A 22,728-nucleotide genomic window follows, 5' to 3' on the forward strand; every position below is an offset into this window, starting at 1 on the left:
ATACAACGGACATCTGACAAGCATTTCCAAGACCATGTAAAATAGACAAAGTTTTTCTCCCAGGAGGTCCCAGCAAGAGACAGCATTTTAAAGCCAGAGCACTGTAAACTGGAGTAATAGAAATAGGATGAAATACAATAGTGTCGGGGAAATTGACCACCAGTCAGTTGAGTTGATCAGACAGCCTGAGGCTCCTTTATTGATTAATCATAGATTACAAGCATATATGCAGGGAGAGACGACAGGACCTCTAGCAAGAGGGAAGTCGCTCTACCTTACAGCAATAATACCTGGGGTTATAAAGCTTAAAACCGCAAATTACCATATGAGCTTATACATCCGAGGATACCATATTTGGTTAATACAATGACATCTTTTAACCATCTGCAAAAACTTTTACCATTACTTTACTTTACCGGTTATGAGCTAATCTGCAAGCCTGCCTTTTGCAACTTCCCCTTTATACGGGTTTTTGTTAATGTCAGGACTTTGACACCTGGTTTTCGCCTACTTGCAGTGTCAGCAGCTATGTTTCTTAAGCAAATTTGAGGAACTTGGGCCCAAACTGCATGTTCAGCCAAGTTTATTAGAGGTTAATTTTCTGTGTGCATAAGCTGCTTGATAAACTTATAATAGCCTAGCAGTTGTTAGTTTATTTGGCAGTGATGGATGGGGTTTTTAAGGGACTTTATGTCAGTTTAACCCCTTATAGCAGCATTCTGTGATTTAGCAGCATTAACATAATAGTATAATATAGTAAAATCAGAAAGTGAGCCTCAGGAGGGTTAGTATAAAATCAATGTTTTTACTTTGCTATATGTTAGTGTGATTGAGGCCTAAGGCCTTGATATGATTATTAACTTGATTAAGACCCGGCCTTTGGGCCTGGGGTCGGCTTTCTTTATTAATTCCCTCCTTTGTTTGCTGCTACTGGGCTTTTCTCAGCAGCAAACACTTCATCGAAATTTGAAATATTTATAAGTTCCTGCGCAATGTTTTCAATTAATTGTTGATTTACTGTTTCCTGGCCTGGATTACCTTCCTGGGGAGCACTGGAGGGGGTTTCAATGTACCAACAGCAAATACATACAAAGGTAACGGTACCAATGGCAAAAAGAAGCCCTACATACCAAGGGTGTTTTTGGGGCGACTGAAAACTTTTTGTGCACTGACACAGAACATCACCTTTAACACAAAGGGTGGAGACCAAATGAACCGTTTGAAGAGCATTTAAAGCTTCTTGGTAAACAGTTTCTAAGTAGTGAATTTGGGTTTGCAAATGTGAAATAGATTGAATGTCTGGTAGGAGGGATAACAATGAATGGAATCGGTCAGGAACAACAGAGGTCCAATCAAAAGGAACCTGAAACTTTAAATAAACCTGATAATCCTTTTCTGCGGGCCAGTAAATGTTGTGAGTGCCTGAGCTGGTGTGGAGATTAAAGGCCACATTGTGTATGATTGAGGAATTAACATGAACGCAACTGCTGTTAGCAGATAATAGATCATGGGAGGTTAGGTCTTGTAAAGTACCAAGACCTTCCCAACATACTCGGTGATGAACAGTCACTACCTCCCCTGGGTGTAATTTTCTAAAACATTGCAGTTGTGGGGGTTGTAAAGGCCAATAGGTCCAAAGATCACCTAGACCTATCCAAAGGTCAGGGGTTATAGCTGGGGCACCGATTAAGAAGCGGTTAGGACCGCCAGGGGGTTTAATTTTCCAAACATCTCGATGAATTACCCAGTCCCATAAGCAACCACCCCAAGGGCCTGGAAGGATACGGTAAGTGGGGGCCCAAAATCCTTTCACGGGTCCATAAGCCCGGAAGGAACACTGTGAGCGCCAACACCTCCATTTAGAGAATTTCCACGTAAGTCTCCAAGGCCACAAATCGAGGGGTATACCCGATGTATTAGTAAGGGCAGTGGGCCAGCGTTGCTGTTCAAGGTCCTTACGTAAGGAAAAAAGGATAGTGTTAAGATAATCCTGTACTTCTGAACACGCTTGGTCCCATTGCAATGCCTTTCCTGATGTGGCGACCTGGTGAACCATTTGCTTAAGTAGGTCCTGGGTAACAATACTTAGTGCCGAAATAGTATGGAGTGCGCCTATACCGGCCTTCTCCTCAGTTATTTGAGCCCCGGAAATAAACCCCTGAGCTTGGTCTAGTTGTCCCAGATGACTGTCATGTTCCTGCGTTTTATATAGAGTCCAGGCTGACGCTGCAGTGTTGGCACCATGCAGTAGAGTGTCAACAATATCTCTTCTTTTTCTTGTTTCTGCAAGTCTAGCCTGCTGCTCTAGTAGGCGTATAGCCGCACCCTTAGAGCAATTAGAATAAGTACTAGTAATTTGGAAGTGAGTGAGAGGTATGGAGAAATGGACAGTTCCCAAGGTAGCATTTAGTATTGTCCATCTGAACCCTGATAAATGGGGGTTTTCAGAGGGCTCATACCACAATTGTTGGCTTTGTACCTGAATGCCCTCTTTGGCCAGTGTGATGTTGATTGAGTGTGAAGGGGTGTATTGAAGTAATGTGCAAGTCAGGTTTTCAGTGATGGGAATGTCCTGAGCACAAACAAACCCTACAGCAGCTAAACATATTCTGTTAACAGTAACATTAGTTCTTGTGGCATGAGTGGCTACAAAACATTCGGGACCCTCGTCCGTGAGGGGCCAACATGTGCCTGGGATTAGCATAAGGTCTATATCATGGTCAGTGTCCCATGTGTCTATAAAATTTTCGGCTTGGTCAGATTCTCCTGTGTATGTTAAATATGAGGTTATATTATGATAACTAAGGTATACCATACCAAACGCATTCCATTTAACATACCGTTGGTACACTTGACCCTGCAAGGAGAAAATTAACTTAGTTAGACAGTAGGAAAACAAATTAGTGGAAGAGGGCCTAGGCCATTGCCTGATGGTTGAGGTTTTGGGTAAGTATGGATTTGCATGGGGCTCAAGGTGGGTACTAATAGATGGGGTTATTATGGGAGGATTACTTAGAGGAGGGACCGTGGGGGGAACAGTGGAAGTGTGGTCTAGTAATTCTGGAATGACGTAGCATGGCCAGGGGACCTGTGGTGGGTTGCAATCAGCTGTACCGGGGAGAAATCCCAAATACCAATGTACCCCACATGACCAAGCCTGTCGGCCACAAGAGCCTCCCTGATACCACATCACGTAACGTCTTTTATACCATGGCCAATTTTTAACGTCCTCTATAGTAAGAGTTTTGGGTTTAGCAGTGGAGGCTTCTCGAGACCTTCTTACTTTCTTCCTTTGTTCGGCAGCAAGGTTTTGTTCGTCACACGGAGTGGAACGGGGAGTGATTTTTCCCTTTTCTTTAACTGCTATCCCGCACATTGGGTAGGGTGGAGTGGTTGTTTTGGCTTTTGGTTTTTCTGTTGACAGGAGACGTAGCGAAGTAGTCTTTCGGGCAGCAACTGAGAGTAGGTAAGAGTCATAAATGTTCAAAAGAAACATAAAGAACATTAGAATGGTAATAAACCAGATAGAGGGCAACAGCCACTTTCGCACTCGAGCAGTCTGGTTGATCTTGGTCTGTGGATTGGTCATGATGCCTTATGTAACCTGCCGACCTCGAAGGTGATACTTGGGTATTTGCTTAGGTTCACCTGCTGACGTTGTCAGCCGAGGTTGTAGAACAGCCGGGGTACTGATGGGATCCAAAGGAGGCGTTACCTTCTTGCAGTGAGATGCGTGTACCCAATTTGGGAGTCCTTGGCACTTTACTGCAGTGTGAGTAGTCAGTAAGACCTGGAACGGACCTTTCCACCTGGGCTCCAAGGCAGACTTTCGTTGGAACACCTTACAGTAAACCCAGTCACCAGGCTCCAAGGGATGGCATGCGGTCTCAGCTGGATCTGGTAGGGCACTTTGGACCTGTGAATGAATAAATCTGACATGTCTAGTTAGCGTCTTGCAGTATTCTAGTACATTTTCATCACTGAGTTGCAAATGCTGGGAGTTTGGGGATAGGGGCGGAGACACTGGCATTCTCATTGGTCTAGCCATGAGAATTTCATGGGGAGACAACCCATGTTTACGCATGGGGGTGTTCCTCATTTGCATTAGTGCTAGAGGGAGTGCATCCGGCCATTTAAGGCCTGTCTCTGCACACAGCTTTGCTAGCTTGTTTTTTAGATCCCCATTTTTGCGTTCCACTGCTCCCGCGCTTTGAGGATGGTGAGCACAGTGCAAGCGTTGGTCCACATGAAGGGCCTTACAGATTTGTTGAGTGATTTGACCTGTAAAATGGGTTCCTCTGTCACTGTTAATTGAGACAGGGATACCAAAGCGAGGAATAAATTCCTTGAGCAACTTCTTTGTTACAGTGGTTGAGTCTGCCTTGGCGCATGGGTAAGCTTCCACCCATCCAGAATACATGCACACACACACAAGTACATACTTATATGAACAACACTTAGGCATACTTATAAAGTTTATCTGGATGTTTACAAACGGTCCCCAGGGCGGTGGGTGTGCTGCCTGGGTGGTTCGAACCGGTCGCCCACTGTTGTATGCCAGACAGATAGGGCATGTTTGGCAGTATTGCTGGGCAATGCTTGTAAACTTTGGAGCATGCCAATATTTAGCTACAGAAGCAATCATTCCCTCCTTGCCTACATGGGCTAGCCCGTGTGCTAGCCGGGCAAGGTGTGGGAGCAGAGCCAAGGGTGCCACCAGGCGACCGTCTGGAGCATACCACAAGGCATCCTCTGGATGTTTGGAACATCCAGACTGTCTCCAGCAGTTTTTCTCATCGTCTGATGCTGACTCCTGTGTAAGTGCTAAGTCCTGTAAAGAGTCAACTAAAGAGACGGGCTGGGACATACAAAGAGCAAATATTTCAGTAGGAGCCGGAGACCCGGAAAGGGCCGCTTGCCTGGCGGAGGAGTCCGCCAGTGCATTTCCTTGAGTAACATCGTTATGGGGTTTTTTATGGGCTGCACATTTGACTACAGCAATAGCAGACGGTAACTGTAAAGCAGACAAAAGAGCATTGACATATGGGCCGTGGCTAATAGGTGCTCCGGTAGAAGTAAGAAATCCCCTATATTTCCACAATTGCCCATAATCATGTACTACTTCAAAAGCATATCTTGAATCAGTATAAATAGTAACAGACGCTTCGGTTGCCAAGCAACAGGCTCGAGTAAGAGCAAACAGTTCAGCAACCTGAGCTGATTTTACTGAAGGGAGAGAGAATGCTTCTATAGTACTGTGTTGATCGCATACAGCATAGCCTGCTACCAGCTGCCCTTCCGCATTTTTTAAACAGGAACCATCTACATAATAAATCAACTCGGGATTTTGCAGGGGAATATCCTGTAGATCAGATCTGGGAGCAGATAATTCAGCAGTTACAGATAGGCAATCATGGGGTTCCCCATCGGTTACCGTGGGGAGAAGAGAAGCAGGATTTAGTACCGGACATTTAGCCAAAGTAACATTTGCAGCATTTAACAGAAGCATTTTATACTTAGTGAGTCTAGAGTTTGAAAGATGCTGTGTTTTGCTTTTAGTCAAGAGAGCGGTGACAGCATGAGGAACTGCAACAGTTAACGGACTGCCGAGAACTAGGGAGGCGGAGGCTTCAACTAATATTGCAGCTGCTGCAACAGACCGGAGGCAGGGGGGTAACCCAGCTGCTACCGGGTCTAATGAAGAACTAAAGTAAGCTATGGGTCTGTGTTTTTCTCCGTGAGTCTGAGTAAGAACACCCTGGGCTGAGCCCTCTCTTTCATGACAGAAGAGAGTAAATGGTTTTTTATAATCGGGTAAACCGAGAGCAGGGGCTTTGGTTAAAGCAATTTTTATTTGTTGAAACGCTTCCTCTGCTTCCGTGGGCCATGGAATAGGGTCAGAGATCTTATTAAGAGTTAAATCTTGTAAGGGCCGCACAAGAGACGCATAACCCAGAATCCATTGTCTACAGTAGCCTGCCATTCCCAAGAATCCCCTGAGCTGCTTTTTTGTAATTGGCCTGGGGATCTTTTGAATTGCCTGTACCCGCGAAGAAGACAAAGCGCATTTTCCTGCAGAAATATTATGGCCCAGATAATGCACTACAGGGAGACAGAGTTGTAACTTTTCCCTTGAAGCCTTATGACCCTTTTGAGCTAAGGCTTGGAGCAAAACCAACGTATCCGCTTTTGAAGCTTCCAGAGAGTCAGAAGCAAGCAACAAATCATCTACATATTGTATTAAGACAGACCCATTTGGAAATGAGATATCATCTAGATCTTTCTTTAAGATTTGAGAAAAGATAGTAGGGGACTCAGTATAACCTTGGGGTAGTCTGGTCCAAGTATATTGAGCTCCCTGATAAGTAAATGCAAAAAGAAACTGACTATCCACATGAATAGGAATAGAAAAGAAAGCAGAGCACAAATCTATTACAGAAAAGTACTGAGCAGTGGGAGGTATACAAGAGAGAATAGTAGCAGGATTTGGAACCACCGGAAAAGTTGGGAGGACAGCAGCATTAATAGCACGTAGATCCTGTACGAATCGCCAGGTGTTTTTCCCGGGTTTTCGGACGGGTAGAATGGGAGTATTACATTTACTTACTGTTGGAACTATGACCCCCTGTTTAAGTAGAGCAGAAAGAACTGGACGAATCCCCTCCTCAGCTTGCTGAGAGAGGGGATATTGCCGGACTTTAGGAAGAGGTTTGCTTGGATTAAGTCGAATTTTAACAGGTTGAGCAGAACAAATGCGTCCTACTTGGTTAGCATGCTTAGCCCACAGTGAAGGGGGTACCCTTGCCAGTAGTTCCTGTTGCAACAAGAAAAGACTGGGATCGGGTTCCCGATCTGGGGCTGGATCAATTTGGAGGAGACCTAAAACCTCATTATGAGCCGGATCTGGGACCTCTAAAAAGACCCCTTCTGGGGAGCAAAAGATAGTGCAATGAAGTTTGCATAATAGATCTTTTCCTAAAAGGTTTACAGGGGAGCATGGACTGAGGAGGAAGGCATGGTCAGCAGAAAGAGGACCGATAGATATAGATAGAGGAGATGACACAGGGTGGGGAATAGGAGTATTTCCTACCCCCACAGCAGTTACGACTTCAGAGGAAAGAGGTACAGTAGGGAAATCTTGTGCTTTTAAGGTAGACCTAGAAGCTCCTGTATCAACCAAGCAAGGGGTAGGGACACCATTTATTAGACAAGAAACGGTTGGGCCAGTTTGATCCACATGAACAAGGGGGGCGACGACGATGTTATTAGTCTCCTGGCTTTCCTAGTAGTTAAGAGCTGGGGCTGGTGGAGCAGGAAAAGGCAATCCTTCCTGTTTTGGAAACTGTCTAGGGGGTCGTGTGGGACAATCCTTAATAAGGTGTCCCTCCTTTTTACAATACCGACACTGGTTTTCCCCTAATTGGGGACAATTGGCTCTCCAATGTCCTACCTGCCCACACGAAAAGCAGGCTGTGGAACTGAGATTAGTCAGGGGGCTACTTCCAGCAAAATGTTGATTTTTAGTTACAGCCTGTCTTGACCTTTTTCCGGGCCCTTTTCCAACAGAGTTTTGCATACTTTGGATTTGTAAAGCCATAAGTTTAGATTCTGTTTCATCTTTCTTTCTTTCTAACTGGCGGTGGAAGTGCTGTGCAGCTGCCAGAATTTCTTCTAAATTTTTACCTTCCCAATCCACTAAATTAACCCTTAACTGCTCTTCTACCTTTGGCAAGAGTTCTTGCACAAAGGCTGCCACTACTGCTTGTGTGGCCGTTTGTTCTGCATTATTGATCCCTGAATGTCTTTTAAACACTTGCTTTATACGTTCCATATAATCGGCCGGATTTTCTCCCTTACTTTGTTTACAGGCATTTATTTTGGCCCAATCCGTTTTCCTTGGGCATACATTGAGAACTTCAACAATTAGGTTATTTCTTCTTTGGACCAAATCGGCCTCTGACATCTGGCTGGGGTCATCCGGCCAATTTGCCCTCGCATAGAGGCGAGTAAGGGTCTCTTTGGGCACTATAGCCGATAATAGCTGGTGCATATCAGCATGTGAGGGGTTATAGCACTTGATTATCATTTCCAATTGTTCTTGGAATTTAACGGGATCTTCCCTGATTTTTGGAAACTTTTCGATAAGGTTATAAAGATCACCTGGTGACCAGGGAGCATGTACTGTCATTAAACCTCCCTGGCCTCCTGGCAGCTGACGGAGGGGGCAAAGGGGAACAGATTTAGGTGGTTTGGGGATTTTTTCAGCCTTTCGCAGAAACTCCTTACGGCGGGTACGATAAGCCACTGCATCAGGGTCGTCAGAGACCGGGGGGTGGCGGGGATTTAAAAGGGAGTCATATTTTGGTGATGTCACAAATTGCTTCATCTCTGCTATAGTATTTGACAGCCGCCGTAGCGGCGAATCTGGAGATAATTTGTCCCAGTTAATTTCTTTGCATTCCCAATCTATATTTTCCTCACCTGATACCTGTTGCCAATCGTCTATACATTTTTCTCCTACTTCTACTATAGCTAGAGCTTCCCTTAAGTCGTCGGACATATCAGACCGGGGCGTAGACCCACCTGAAGGGGTCTTGGGAGGTGTTTGTTTATCAGAACCTGAGGGAGATGAGGGAGATGTGGTGTCTGGATGGTTACCTTGATTGTCCTCTGCCTCACTTCTATCTCCCGGTCCAGCCCCAACCCCTGCCTGAGTATCTGGGCTATAAGCGGGCGGCCTATTAGAATTATCGGGCCACTGTCTACATTCCAAGAACAGATCAATTAGCTCATCGGAAGGGGGTGAAGGGTAGATTCTTTTTGGAGCAGTTGGTTTCGGGCGTGTTTGAGACGGGCAGAGGGGAACTACGTTTAAGGGAGGGGGACTGAGCAAATTTTGAGCACTATTTAATTTTTCCTGTGCCTCTTTAAGTTGGGTTTTTAGTTTTTCTTGGGTATCTTTTAACCCCCTAACTTGGGATTCCTGACGCCTTTTACCCATTTCATCATGCCATTCAAAATAAGCATCAAACTGTCCCTGTCCTACAGAGTTGGCAACAAGAGCACCCCTGAGGTGCACAATCCTATCAAGATCAAAACTGCCCTCCACAGGAAATTGCAGTTTTGGGTCGTCTCTAGTATACCAATTCCACTTTTGCAAATATCTACATGTCGACGGGCCACGGTGCACATACATATAAGCAGCAGGAGTGCCTTTTGGTGGGATTGGGATCCCTTTAGATTGGGTAGACCCCATTTTCACTTCAGCCCTTTGTTTCACACAAGCCTTTCACACCAGGGAAGCGCTAATTAGGATTACCACGGTTCTAACACCAGTGGTGTCTTTACCTGCCCTGGGCAGGGGAACTAGGTGGAGTAGGCTTTCTCTGACCCGCCAAACAGCAGGTACCTACAAGGAAGGAGGTAAAGGATGGGACGGGCTCCTTTCCGGAGAACCCGCGGTCCCCGTACGCCGGTCGTTAGCCCAGGGCACCAGCCTTAAGCCAACGATGCTTCTGAAGCTACGGACTCAGCGGTACGGTTTTCCTGGGGGCTTCCCTCCTCTCCGAGAAGGGAAGGGAGCTTATGGCTCCAGTGGGCAAAATAGGGACTCTGCGGTCCTGTAAGGACAGTGCTCGAGGAGCGGTCACAGGGTCATAGGTCGTGGAAGGGAAGGGAAGAGGGACGGGGAAACACACAAGCACCCAACAGGCTAGCCACTTACCAAGGCTTGCCAGCTGGGAAGCTTCACAATCTCTGCACATACAGAAGCTCAGCTGTGGGGCTTGCTTTCGAGACACTCCCGGTCACGAGCGTTCGCTTCGCAGGAGACTCGGGGCGTCTTCCCACAGCTGCATTCACTCTGGCCGCTTGGCCCTCACACACACAGACACAGGCACTTTCTTGACACAGACGTCAAGGCGAAACCACGGAACACTGGAACATTAAACCCGGATCCCCATCAGACCTGGTAGGAAGGGGACCCCTGATCCACGCCTGGATCAGGACTCTCCGGACCAAAAGGAGCGTGGTCCGTGGGTTGTTAGCGGTACCTTTGAAACCACGGGAGCCTCTGGAAAGGCTAAAACCTTGGAATCTTAGAAACCTTAGAGAAAGGGCATCTGGTCTGTCTGATAGCTAAAAGTTCGAACCCAGCTTGTGACTTACCCAAACCGGAGCCTACAGACTAGTCCTCTGCCAAACCCCATAGAGATTTCAAAAGGTCTCTTACCTTTTAATTGGGCCTGGGGGTTGGAAGGAGACTGCCTGCGGTCCTCCGATCCAGGAGAAGCCCTCTTGTGGGTTCCCGGCCAATGCACCAAATTGTCGGGGAAATTGACCACCAGTCAGTTGAGTTGATCAGACAGCCTGAGGCTCCTTTATTGATTAATCATAGATTACAAGCATATATGCAGGGAGAGACGACAGGACCTCTAGCAAGAGGGAAGTCGCTCTACCTTACAGCAATAATACCTGGGGTTATAAAGCTTAAAACCGCAAATTACCATATGAGCTTATACATCCGAGGATACCATATTTGGTTAATACAATGACATCTTTTAACCATCTGCAAAAACTTTTACCATTACTTTACTTTACCGGTTATGAGCTAATCTGCAAGCCTGCCTTTTGCAACTTCCCCTTTATACGGGTTTTTGTTAATGTCAGGACTTTGACACCTGGTTTTCGCCTACTTGCAGTGTCAGCAGCTATGTTTCTTAAGCAAATTTGAGGAACTTGGGCCCAAACTGCATGTTCAGCCAAGTTTATTAGAGGTTAATTTTCTGTGTGCATAAGCTGCTTGATAAACTTATAATAGCCTAGCAGTTGTTAGTTTATTTGGCAGTGATGGATGGGGTTTTTAAGGGACTTTATGTCAGTTTAACCCCTTATAGCAGCATTCTGTGATTTAGCAGCATTAACATAATAGTATAATATAGTAAAATCAGAAAGTGAGCCTCAGGAGGGTTAGTATAAAATCAATGTTTTTACTTTGCTATATGTTAGTGTGATTGAGGCCTAAGGCCTTGATATGATTATTAACTTGATTAAGACCCGGCCTTTGGGCCTGGGGTCGGCTTTCTTTATTAATAGTGAAAAGTGCAAGGTTATGCACTTAGGAATTAATAATAAGAATTTTGGATATACGTTGGGGGCGCATCAGTTGGAAGCGACAGAGGAGGAGAAGGACCTTGGGGTACTGGTTGATAGCAGGATGACTATGAGTCGCCAATGTGATACGGCTGTTAAAAAAGCAAATGCGATTTTGGGATGCATCAGGCGGGGTATTTCCTGCAAGGATAAGGAGGTGTTAAGTACCGTTATACAAGTCGTTGGTGAGACCACATCTGGAATACTGTGTGCAGTTCTGGTGTCCCATGTTCAAGAAGGATGAATTCAAACTGGAACAGGTTCAGAGACGGGCTACAAGGATGATCCGAGGAATGGAAAAACTGCCTTATGAAAGGAGACTCAAAGAGCTTGGCTTGTTTAGCCTGGCCAAAAGAAGGCTGCGGGGGGATATGCTTGCTCTATATAAATATATCAGGGGGGTTAACGTTAGGGAGGGAGAGGAATTATTTAAGTTTAGTACTAATGTAGGCACGAGGACGAATGGGTATAAACTGGATATTAGGAAGTTTAGACTTGAAATTAGACGAAGGTTTCTAACCATTAGGGGAGTGAAGTTCTGGAACAGCCTTCCGAGGGAAGTAGTGGGGGCAAAAGACTTTCCTGGCTTTAAGACAAAGTATATGGAGGGGATGTTATGATAGGATCGTTAATTTGGGCAATTGATCTTGGATTACCACCAGATAGGTCTGCTCAATGGTCTGTGGGGAGATGTTGGATGGAATGGGAACTGAGTTACTGCAGAGAATTCCTTCTTGGGTGCTGGCTGGTGACTCTTGCCCACATGCTCAGGGTTTAGCTGATTGCCATATTTGGGGTCGGGAAGGAATTTTCCTCCAGAGCGGATTGGCAGGGGCCCTGGAGGTTTTTCGCCTTCCCCTGCAGCGTGGGGCACGGGTTGCTTGCTGGTGGTTTCTCTGCAGCTTGAGGTCTTCAAACCAATTTTGAGGATTTCAATAACTCGGTCCTGGGATAGGGGGTGTTATAAAATTGGATGGGTGGGGTTCTGTGGCCTGCCTTGTGCAGGAGGTCAGACTAGATGATCAGATTGGTCCCTTCTGACCTATGAGTCTATGAGTCACTGTCTGCTTGGAATAGGACCTGCCCTTAACTTCACAGTTACCACTCCCTCATCAACCACTGTCAGCAGGATCCGAAACATCTAAACAAGAATATCAGGCCCGTTACTCAACGAGGAGGAAAAGACAATAAGAGAAAATGAAGCAATAGCTGTATCATAACCTAGTCCCAGATTTGGACCTTAGCGTCCAAAATATGGGGGTTAGCATGAAAACCTCCAAGCTTAGTTACCAGCTTGGACCTGGTAAAGCTGCCACCACCCAAAAAATTAGAGTGTTTTGGGGCACTCTGGTCCCCCCAAACCTTCCCTGGGGACCCCAAGACCCAAATCCCTTGAGTCTCACAACAAAGGGAAATAAACCTTTCCCCTTCCCCCCTCCAGGTGTTCCTGGAGAGATACACAGAAGCAAACTCCGTGAATCTAAACAGAGGGAGTCCACCCTCTCTATTTCCAGTCCTGGAAACACAAGCACTTCCCTCTTCACCCAGAGGGAATGCAAAGTCAGGCTAGTAAATCCAACACACACAGATTTCCCCCTGACTTCTTCCTCCCACCAGTTCCCTGGTGAGCTGCAGACTCAATTCCCTGGAGTTCCCCACTAAAGAAAACTCCAACAGGTCTTAAAAGAAAACTTCATATAAAAAGAAAGAAAAGTACATAAAAATGGTCTCTCTGTATTAAGGTGACAAATACAGGGTCATTTGCTTAAAAGAATATTGAATAAACAGCCTTATTCAAAAAGAATACAATTCAAAGCACTCCAGCAACTATAGACATGTAAATACAAAACAACAAACTATCTTTGTACTCACAACTTGGAAACAGAAGATTAGAAAGCAGGAAATAGAAAAATCCTTCCTATAGCTGAGAGGGACAGGCAGAAGACCAAGAACAAAGGACTCTCACACAAAAGACCCTCCACCCAGATTTGAAAAAGTCATGTTTCCTGATTGGTCCTCTGGTCCGGTGTTTCAGATTACTTCTTTCCAGGTGTAAGAGACATTAAACCTTAGCTATCTGTTTATGACAAGCTGAAGTGGGAAATGCTTTTTTAAAACAACGAAGGTTCTGGTGGCATCTTAAAGACTAAGAGATTTATTTGGGCATAAGCTTTCTATCTGAAGAAGTGTTTTTTTTACCCACGGAAGCTTGTACCCAAATAAATCTGTTAGTCTTTAAGGTGCCACCGGACTCCTTGTTTTTATGGATACAGACTAACACGGCTATCCCTCTGATACTTGACAAAATGCTTTTGTGTTTCAGTTTTCACTAACAAGGTTAACAGTAATTAAACAGTGAACAGCAGTGTGAATGGGGTAGGATTTGAGGCTGAAATAGAGAAAGGACAAGTTAAGTCAGGGCCTGACAAAAATACATCCTAGAACACTGAAAGATCTCTCAGCCATTAGCAATTATCTTTGAGAACCCATGGAGGATGGGAGAGATCCCAGAGAGCAAATATAGTACCTATGACTCTATGAAAATGTGAATAAGGACAACTGAGGGAATTATAGACCAGTCAGCTTAACTTCAGTACCCAGAAAGATAATGGAGCAAAATAATCAATGTGTAAGCATCTAGAACATAAGGTGATAAGTAACAGTCAACATGAATTTGCCAAGAACAAATCGTGTCAAACCAGCCTAATATCCTCATCTGACAGGATGCAAGCCTTGTGTGTAGAGGGAGAGCAGATGATGTGATATATCTCGACCTTAGTAAAGCTTGACAATGCTTATGAGAAAGTCATGAGGTGGTTTATGAGAAAGTGAGACAAACTAGGGAAATATAGCCTAGAAGAACCTACTATAAGGTGGGTGCACAGCTGGTTGGAAAATTGTACTCAGAGAGTAGTTATCAATGGTTCAAGCTGTGAAGTCAACTGTGAAGGGCTATCGAGTGGGATCCCACAGGGATCTGTCCTGAGTCCAGTTCTGTTCAATATCTTCATAAACGATTTGCATGATGGCATAGAAAGTACATTTATCAAGTTTGCAGATGATACCAAGATGGGAGGGTATCACAATTCATGGTGCAACCCAGGCTAGTCAGGGGCTGTGTCACCACCTGCCCTGCAACCTTGGGCGCCTCACAATGCTTTACTATTGTAGCTCCCAACTTGAGTCACTCACAATCAGCCTGCCAGTGACATCCTGAGTTCTGTGTACAGCTACAGCCCTAGCCCAGCAACTCTGACCCCAGCCGCCTGTTAGCAACCTCCAGCTGCACTTTGGCTTCCAGCAGCTTTGGCTACTACCTGCAGGTTGACCCCACCACACTCCTAGTTCTGAACTTTCCATAAAAACATGTTTTCTGCTCTGTCCAGCCCTCTCCTTGACAGTTCAGATATTATAGGTTCATTGCCCCCGTAAGGGGTTAATATACAACAACTCACTATTTTAATTGGATTTACCAAAAAATTCAGTTTAAAACACAAGACTGGATTAGTTTGATTAAAGAATGAAACAAGTTTAACCCCAACAAGACAGATTTTAAGTGAGTACAAGTGTAAAGCATTAAAGTCAGAAATGGGTTACAACAGAAAAAGATAAAATGCTCTCTAGTAACCAAAACTTAAACTAGACTTGGTTCAAGGTGAAATGCTACCACATGTTCCCAGCAACAGGGTTGACCAGATTGTCAGGTCAGAATCCCTCCCAAAGGGGTGCGGATGTACGTGTGTAACAACAAAGTAAAAGAAGTGGTGAGAGGCAAAAAGGCATCCTTTAAAAAGAGGAAGATAAATCTTAATGAGGAAAATAGAAAAGAGCATAAACTCTGGCAAATGAAATGTAAAAATATAATTAGAAAGACCAAAAAAGAATTTGAAGAACAGCTAGCCAAAGACTCCAAAATAGCAAACATTTTTTTAAATGCATCAGAAGCAGAAAGCCTGATAAACAACCGGTGCGGCCACTGGATGATTGAGATGCTAAAGGAGCAATCAAGGATGATAAGACCATTGCGGAGAAACTAAAGGAATTCTTTGCATAAGTCTTCGCTGTTGAGGATGTGAGGGAGATTCCCAAACCTGAGCCATTCTTTCTGGGGGACAGATCTGAGGAACTGTCCCAAATTGAGGTGTATTAGAGGTGGTTTTGGAACAAATTGATAAACTAAACAATAATAAGTCTCCAGGACCTGATGGTATTCACCCAAAAATTCTGAAGGTACTCAAATGTGAAACTGCAGGACTAATAACTGTCATCTGTAACCTATCATTTAAATCAGCTTCTATACCAAATGACTGGAGGATAGCTAATGTGATGCCAATTTTTAAAAAGGGCTCCAGGGGTGACCAAATTGGTTGAAACTATCGTAAAGAAAAAAATTGTCAGACACATAGATGAACATAATTTGTTGGGAAATAGTCAACATGGTTTTTGCAAAGGGAAATCATGCCTCACCAATCTACTAGAATTCTCTGAGGGGGGTCAACAAGCATGTGGACAAAGGAGATCCAGTGGATACAGTGTATTTAGATTTTCAGAAAGCTTTGACAAGGTCCCTCACCAAAAGGCTCTTAAGCAAAATAAGCAGTCATGGGATAAGAGGGAAGGTTCTCTCATGGATTGGTATCTGGTTAAAAGATAGGAAACAAAGGTTAGGAATAAATGGTCAACTTTCAGAATGGAGAGAGGTAAATAGTGGTGTCTCCCAGGATCTGTACTGGGCCCAGTCCTTTTTAACATATTCATAAACAATCTGGGAAAAGGGGTAAACAGTGAAGTGGCAAAATTTGCAGATGATACAAAACTACTCAAGATAGTTAAGTCCCAGGCAGAATGCAAAGAACTACAAAAGGCCCTCACAAAACTGGGTGACTGGGCAACAAAATGGCATATGAAATTTAATGTAGATAAATGCAAAGTAATGTACATTGGAAAACATAATCCTAACTATAGATATACGATGGGGTCTAAATTAGTTATCATCACTCAAGAAAGAGATCTTGGAGTCATTGTGGATAGTTCTCTGAAATCATCCATTCAATGTGCAGCAATAGTCCAAAAAAGCGAACATAATGTTGGGAATCATCAAGAAAGGGATAGATAATAAAACAGAAAATATATTGCCTCTATATAAATCCATGGTACGCCAACACCTTGAATACTGCGTGCAGATAGACTCATAGACTCATAGGTCAGAAGGGACCAATCTGATCATCTAGTCTGACCTCCTGCACAAGGCAGGCCACAGAACCCCACCCATCCAATTTTATAACAACCCCTATCCCAGGACCGAGTTATTGAAATCCTCAAAATTGGTTTGAAGACCTCAAGCTGCAGAGAAACCACCAGCAAGCAACCCGTGCCCCACGCTGCAGGGGAAGGCGAAAAACCTCCAGGGCCCCTGCCAATCCGCCCTGGAGGAAAATTCCTTCCCGACCCCAAATATGGCGATCAGCTAAACCCTGAGCATGTGGGCAAGAGTCACCAGCCAGCACCCAAGAAGGAATTCTCTGCAGTAACTCAGTTCCCATGCCATCCAACATCTCCCCGCAGACCAATGAGCAGACCTATCTGGTGGTAATCCAAGATCAATTGCCCAAATTAACGATCCTATCATAACATCCCCTCCATATACTTATCAAGCTTTGTCTTAAAGCCAGGAAAGTCTTTTGCCCCCACTACTTCCCTCGGAAGGCTGTTCCAGAACTTCACTCCCCTAATGGTTAGAAACCTTCGTCTAATTTCAAGTCTAAACTTCCTAATATCCAGTTTATACCCATTCGTCCTCGTGCCTACATTAGTACTAAACTTAAATAATTCCTCTCCCTCCGTAACGTTAACCCCCCTGATATATTTATATAGAGCAAGCATATCCCCCCGCAGCCTTCTTTTGGCCAGGCTAAACAAGCCAAGCTCTTTGAGTCTCCTTTCATAAGGCAGTTTTTCCATTCCTCGGATCATCCTTGTAGCCCGTCTCTGAACCTGTTCCAGTTTGAATTCATCCTTCTTGAACATGGGACACCAGAACTGCACACAGTATTCCAAATGGGGTCTCACCAACGACTTGTATAACGGTACTAACACCTCCTTATCCTTGCAGGAAATACCCCGCCTGATGCATCCCAAAATCGCATTTGCTTTTTTAACAGCCGTATCACATTGGCGACTCATAGTCATCCTGCTATCAACCAGTACCCCAAGGTCCTTCTCCTCCTCCGTCGCTTCCAACTGATGCGCCCCCAACGTATATCCAAAATTCTTATTATTAATTCCTAAATGCATAACCTTGCACTTTTCACTATTGTATTTCATCCTATTTCTATTACTCCAGTTTACAAGGTGGTTCAGATCTTCCTGAATAGTATCCCTGTCCTTCTCCGTGTTAGCAATACCCCCCAGCTTCGTGTCATCCGCAAACTTTATTAGCACATTCCCGCTCTTTGTGCCAAGGTCAGTAATAAAAAGGTTAAATAAGATCGGTCCCAAAACCGATCCTTGAGGGACTCCACTAGTGACCTCCTTCCAGCCTGACAATTCACCTTTCAATACGACCCTCTGGAGTCTCCCCTTTAACCAGTTCCTTATCCACCTTACAACTTTCATATTCATTCCCATCTTTTCCAATTTGACTAACGGTTCCCCGTGCGGAACCGTGTCGAATGCCTTACTGAAATCTAGGTAAATTATATCTACCGCATTTCCTTTATCTAAGTAATCCGTCATCTTCTCAAAGAAGGAGATCAGATTGGTTTGACACGATCTACCTTTACTAAATCCGTGTTGCAATTCGTCCCAATTACTATTGGCCTCTATGTCCTTAACTACTTTCTCCCTTAAAATTTTTTCCAAGACCTTGCATACTACGGACGTCAAGCTAACAGGCCTATAATTACCCGGATCACTTTTATTCCCTTTCTTAAAAATAGGAACTACATTAGCAATCCTCCAGTCATACGGCATAACCCCCGAGTTTATCGATTGCTTAAAAATTCTCGCTAACGGGCTCGCAATTTCACGCGCCAGTTCCTTTAATATCCTCGGATGGAGATTGTCCGGGCCCTCCGACTTCGTCCCATCGAGCTGTTCAAGTACGGCCTCTACCTCAGTTGCGGTAATATCCACTTCCATATCCACATTCCCGTTTATCATCCCTCCATCATCGCAAGGTTCCTCACTAATCTTATTAAAAACTGAAGCAAAGTACTTGTTTAGATGTTGGGCCATGCCTAGGTTATCCTTAACCTCCATTCCATCCTCAGTGTATAGCGGCCCCACTTCTTCTTTCTTTGTTTTCTTCTTATTTATGTGGCTGTAGAACCTTTTACTATTGGTTTTGATTCCCTTTGCAAGGTCCAGTTCAATGCGGCTTTTAGCCTTCCTCACTTTATCCCTACATGTTCTGACCTCACCAAGGTAGCTTTCCTTACTGATCCTGCCTTTCTTCCACTCCCTGTAAGCTTTCTGCTTTTGTCTAATCCCCTCTCTGAGTTGCTTGCTCATCCAGTTTGGCCTACAACTCCTGCCCATGTTTTTTTTCCCCTTTCTCGGGATGCAGGCTTCTGACAGTCTCCGCAGCTGCGACTTAAAGTAATTCCAGGCCTCCTCCGCATTTAAATCCACTAATTCCTCCATCCAATCCACTTCCCTAACTAATTTCCTTAACTCCTTAAAATTAGCCCTCGAGAAGTCAAAAACCCTAATCCCAGATCTGCATTTGTTTATCCTTCCATCTAGTTTGAACTGAATCAGCTCATGATCACTCGAACCAAGGTTGTCCCCTACCACCATTTCTTCTACGAGGTCCTCACTGCTCACCAACACCAAATCTAAAATGGCATCTCCTCTCGTAGGTACTTCAACTACTTGATGAAGAAATCCATCCGCTATCACATCCAGAAAAATCTGACCCCTATTATTCTTGCAAGCACTCGTCCTCCAGTCTATATCCGGGAAGTTGAAATCCCCCATAATCACACATTTCCCCTTTGTGTTTACTTCATTAAAGACATTAAACAGGTCTCTAGCCATATCCCAGTCAGATCCCGGCGGTCTGTAGCACACGCCAAGCACTATCTCAGGGGAAGCTCTAGTTGCTTTTTTACCCAGTGTGATTTTTGCCCAGACAGACTCTGTCTTATCCATTCCATCGCTTCTTATTTCGCTACAGTTAATTTCATCATTGATGTACAAGGCTACTCCACCACCTTTGCCTTTCTTCCTGTCCTTTCTAAACAGCACATAGCCTTCAATACCCGTGCTCCAGTCATGAGTACTATTCCACCAGGTTTCAGTTTTCCCTATAATATCCTGTTTCACTTCCGGAACCAGTAACTCCAGTTCCTCCATCTTATTACCTAGGCTCCTCGCATTAGTGTACAGACCTTTTAATTTTCGGCGTTTGGCGTCAGTGACATTCTTTCCCCCGTCGTGCAGAGACCTTTTACCACCAGCATCACCCGTTACTCTGGTTTCTACTCCACTATTCCTCCTTGGATCAAATTTTGGGACCGCAAGGGTATCCCCTCTCACTTTGTTTACTTTCCTCTCCAGGTTATATTCCGGCGTGGAGATCTCCCCCAACTTCCTAGTTTAAAGCTCTCTTGATGAGGTCGGCGAGCCTCCATCCTAGAATTCTATTTCCCTCCTTGCTTAGATGAAGTCCATCCTGAGCGAACAGTTGTCTATCCGTAAACGCTTCCCAGTGACCGTACATCCCAAAGCCCTCCTTATAACACCACTCCCTAAGCCATCTGTTGATCGCCATAATCTTGTCACTCCTTCGTCGCCCCGCTCTAGGAACCGGCAGAATCCCACTGAAGATCACCTGAGCCTCGATGTCTTTGAGCCTCTTCCCCAGTCTGGCATAGTCCTCCTTGATACAGTCCAGCGAGTAACTAGCCGTATCATTCGTTCCCACATGAAGGATAATCAACGGATTCTTTCCCGCTCCCGCTAAGATCGTATTCAGCCTCAGGTCCACATCCTGTATCTTAGCCCTTGGCAGACAGTACACCCTTCTGTTCTCCCGATCAGGTCTAGTTACAGGTCGCCCCATCTCAAAAGAGATATATTGGAATGGGAAAAGGTTCAGAAAAGGGCAACAAAAATTACTAGGGGTTCAGAATGGCTTCCATATGAGAGATTAATAAGACTGGTATTTTCAGCTTGGAAAAAAGGCGACTAAGGGGGGGATATGCTAGAGGTCTATAAAATCATGAGTGGTACAGGTGCATACAGAAAGTAAATAAGGAGATGTTATTTACTACTTCTCATAATACAAGAGCAAGGGGTCACCAAATGAAATAGGTCGCAGGTTTAAAACAAACACAAGGAAGTATTTTTTCACCCAACACATGGTCTACCTCTGGAACTCTTGGCCTTCAACACGCTCTGGCAAATACTATAACGGGTTTCAAAAGGAAGCTTGATAGATTCATGGAAGATAGATCCATCAATGGCTATTAGCCAGGATGGGCAGGAATGGTGTCCCTGGCCTCTGTTTGCCAAAAGCTGGGAATGGGTGACGGCATGGATCACTTGATGATAACCTGTTCTGCTCATTCCATTTGGAGCACCTTTCACTGGCCACTGTCAGAGGACAGGATACTGGGCTTGATGGACCTTTGGACTGACCCAGTATGGCCATTCTTATGTCTGTGTGTGCGTGTGCGCATGTACATATAGAAATACACACACAGGGTGTTTTTGCCCCTCATTTTTAAAATCCAGTTCCCTTTTGAAATGCACTTTCCTGCGGATCACCCCAGATAAAGTTCCTTCCCACCATGAGGACAGAGACACGGAGTCTCGTGGTGAAAGAGGTTCCATGTTTGTTAAAATGCAGATTAATCTTTCCGGCTCCCCTCTGTTGCCACCTGGTTTCAAGAATTCCTTCTCCTGAAAAGTATCAGAGGGGTAGCCGTGTTAGTCTGGATCTGTAAAAGCAGCAAAGAATCCTGTGGCACCTTATAGACTAACAGATGTTTTGGAGCATGAACCACAGGATTCTTTGCTGCTTCTCCTGAAAAGAATCTATACACATTACATGTTGAAGGCAGTCAGGAAGTTCCAGTACAAGGCAAGGACAGTGGTGGCTCATTAAATATAGTGTCTGCCTTTAAACAGCATTTATTCAGTTAGTGCAGTGGTTCTCAAACTTTTTTTTTTCGTGGACCACTTGAAAATTGCAGAGGATCTCAGCGGACCATAATTTTTCCAAATGTTGGTTACATCGTTAGCTAACTATTGTAAAGCGCTTTGGATAAAAGTGCTATAGAAAAAACCCCTTAATAATAAAGTTTTTTTGTTCTACAAATAAAAGCACATAACTCATTTTAATATCAGTAGTCTTACCTTACTCAAGCCATGGATGTGCCCCGTCTCCCCTGCCACAGCACCCACAACGCTGGGGCTGGGAGGGAGGGCCGTCTCTCCCTGGCAGCCACAGCCCTGGAGCTGGGAAAGTTGTCCTTCTCTGGCGGCTGCAGCGTCCCAAATTCCCCCACCTCCTCTTCTCACCCCACTGCCCCCTTCCACCTCACCTTACATGTGGGTCTTCTCCAGGGTCCAGACACCTAATCAGTGGAGCCATGCCTGAGCAGCTCCACTAATTAGGTGGATGGCCCTTCGTTCTCTCATGTGCGGCCATCGAGGTGCGCACCTTAGAGGGAACTATCCGCGGACCACTGGTGGTCTATGACCACAGTTTGAGAATCTCTGGGTTAGTGGTTCTTTAGACAGTGTTCTTTTTTAAACTGGACAGATGTAAGGGAAAGAAGGGGACGGAAAGGGTTGTTCTAAGCCACATAATAAAATTGGGAAATTTATCCAATTACCATTGAACTATCTATCTATAAAGTATTCAGTTGAAATAGCTGTGAACTCATGTCAAAAAGAATGCAACAATGTAAAAACACAGAGGTAGTTAAGTAAGAAACAAGATTTCCTGGTATGTTAAATATAGCAAGAAGGACAAATTCACACACCTTATGTATTTTATACATATTTTTCATGCAGTTGATCTCAACAACTGATTTTCCCACTGTCGGATTTATTCCAAACAATGGCAGAGCAGTTCGAGTCTATTATCAGTGTACTTGTGATCTTGTAACCTGAGAACATGGCAAATGCAGACTGCATGCCTTGATGTGTTTTCCTTCTACCATGTAATCCTACCACGGGTGATATCACATATAAGTAGGGCCCCTACCAAATTCACGGTCCATTTTGGTCAATTTCAGTCATAGGAATTTAAAAATAGTAAATTTCATGATTACAGCTATTTAAATCTGAAATTTCACAGTGTTGTAACTGTAGAAGCCTTGACCCAAAAAGTTGTTGTGGTGGTGGAGGGGGTGGAGAGGCTTGCAATGTTATTATAAGGGGGTTGCGGTACTGCTACCCTTACTTCTGCACTGCTGCCACCGGCGGCACTGCCTTCAGTGCTCGGCACATGGAGAGTGGTAGCTGCTGGCCGGGAGCCTAGCTCTGAAGACAGAGCCGCTGCCAGGAGCGGTGCAGAAGTTAAGGATAGCATGGAATGGTATTGTCAGCCTTACTTCTGCA

This window comes from Gopherus evgoodei, chromosome 4, assembly GCF_007399415.2.
Source record: "Gopherus evgoodei ecotype Sinaloan lineage chromosome 4, rGopEvg1_v1.p, whole genome shotgun sequence".
NCBI classification, from domain to species: domain Eukaryota; kingdom Metazoa; phylum Chordata; order Testudines; family Testudinidae; genus Gopherus; species Gopherus evgoodei.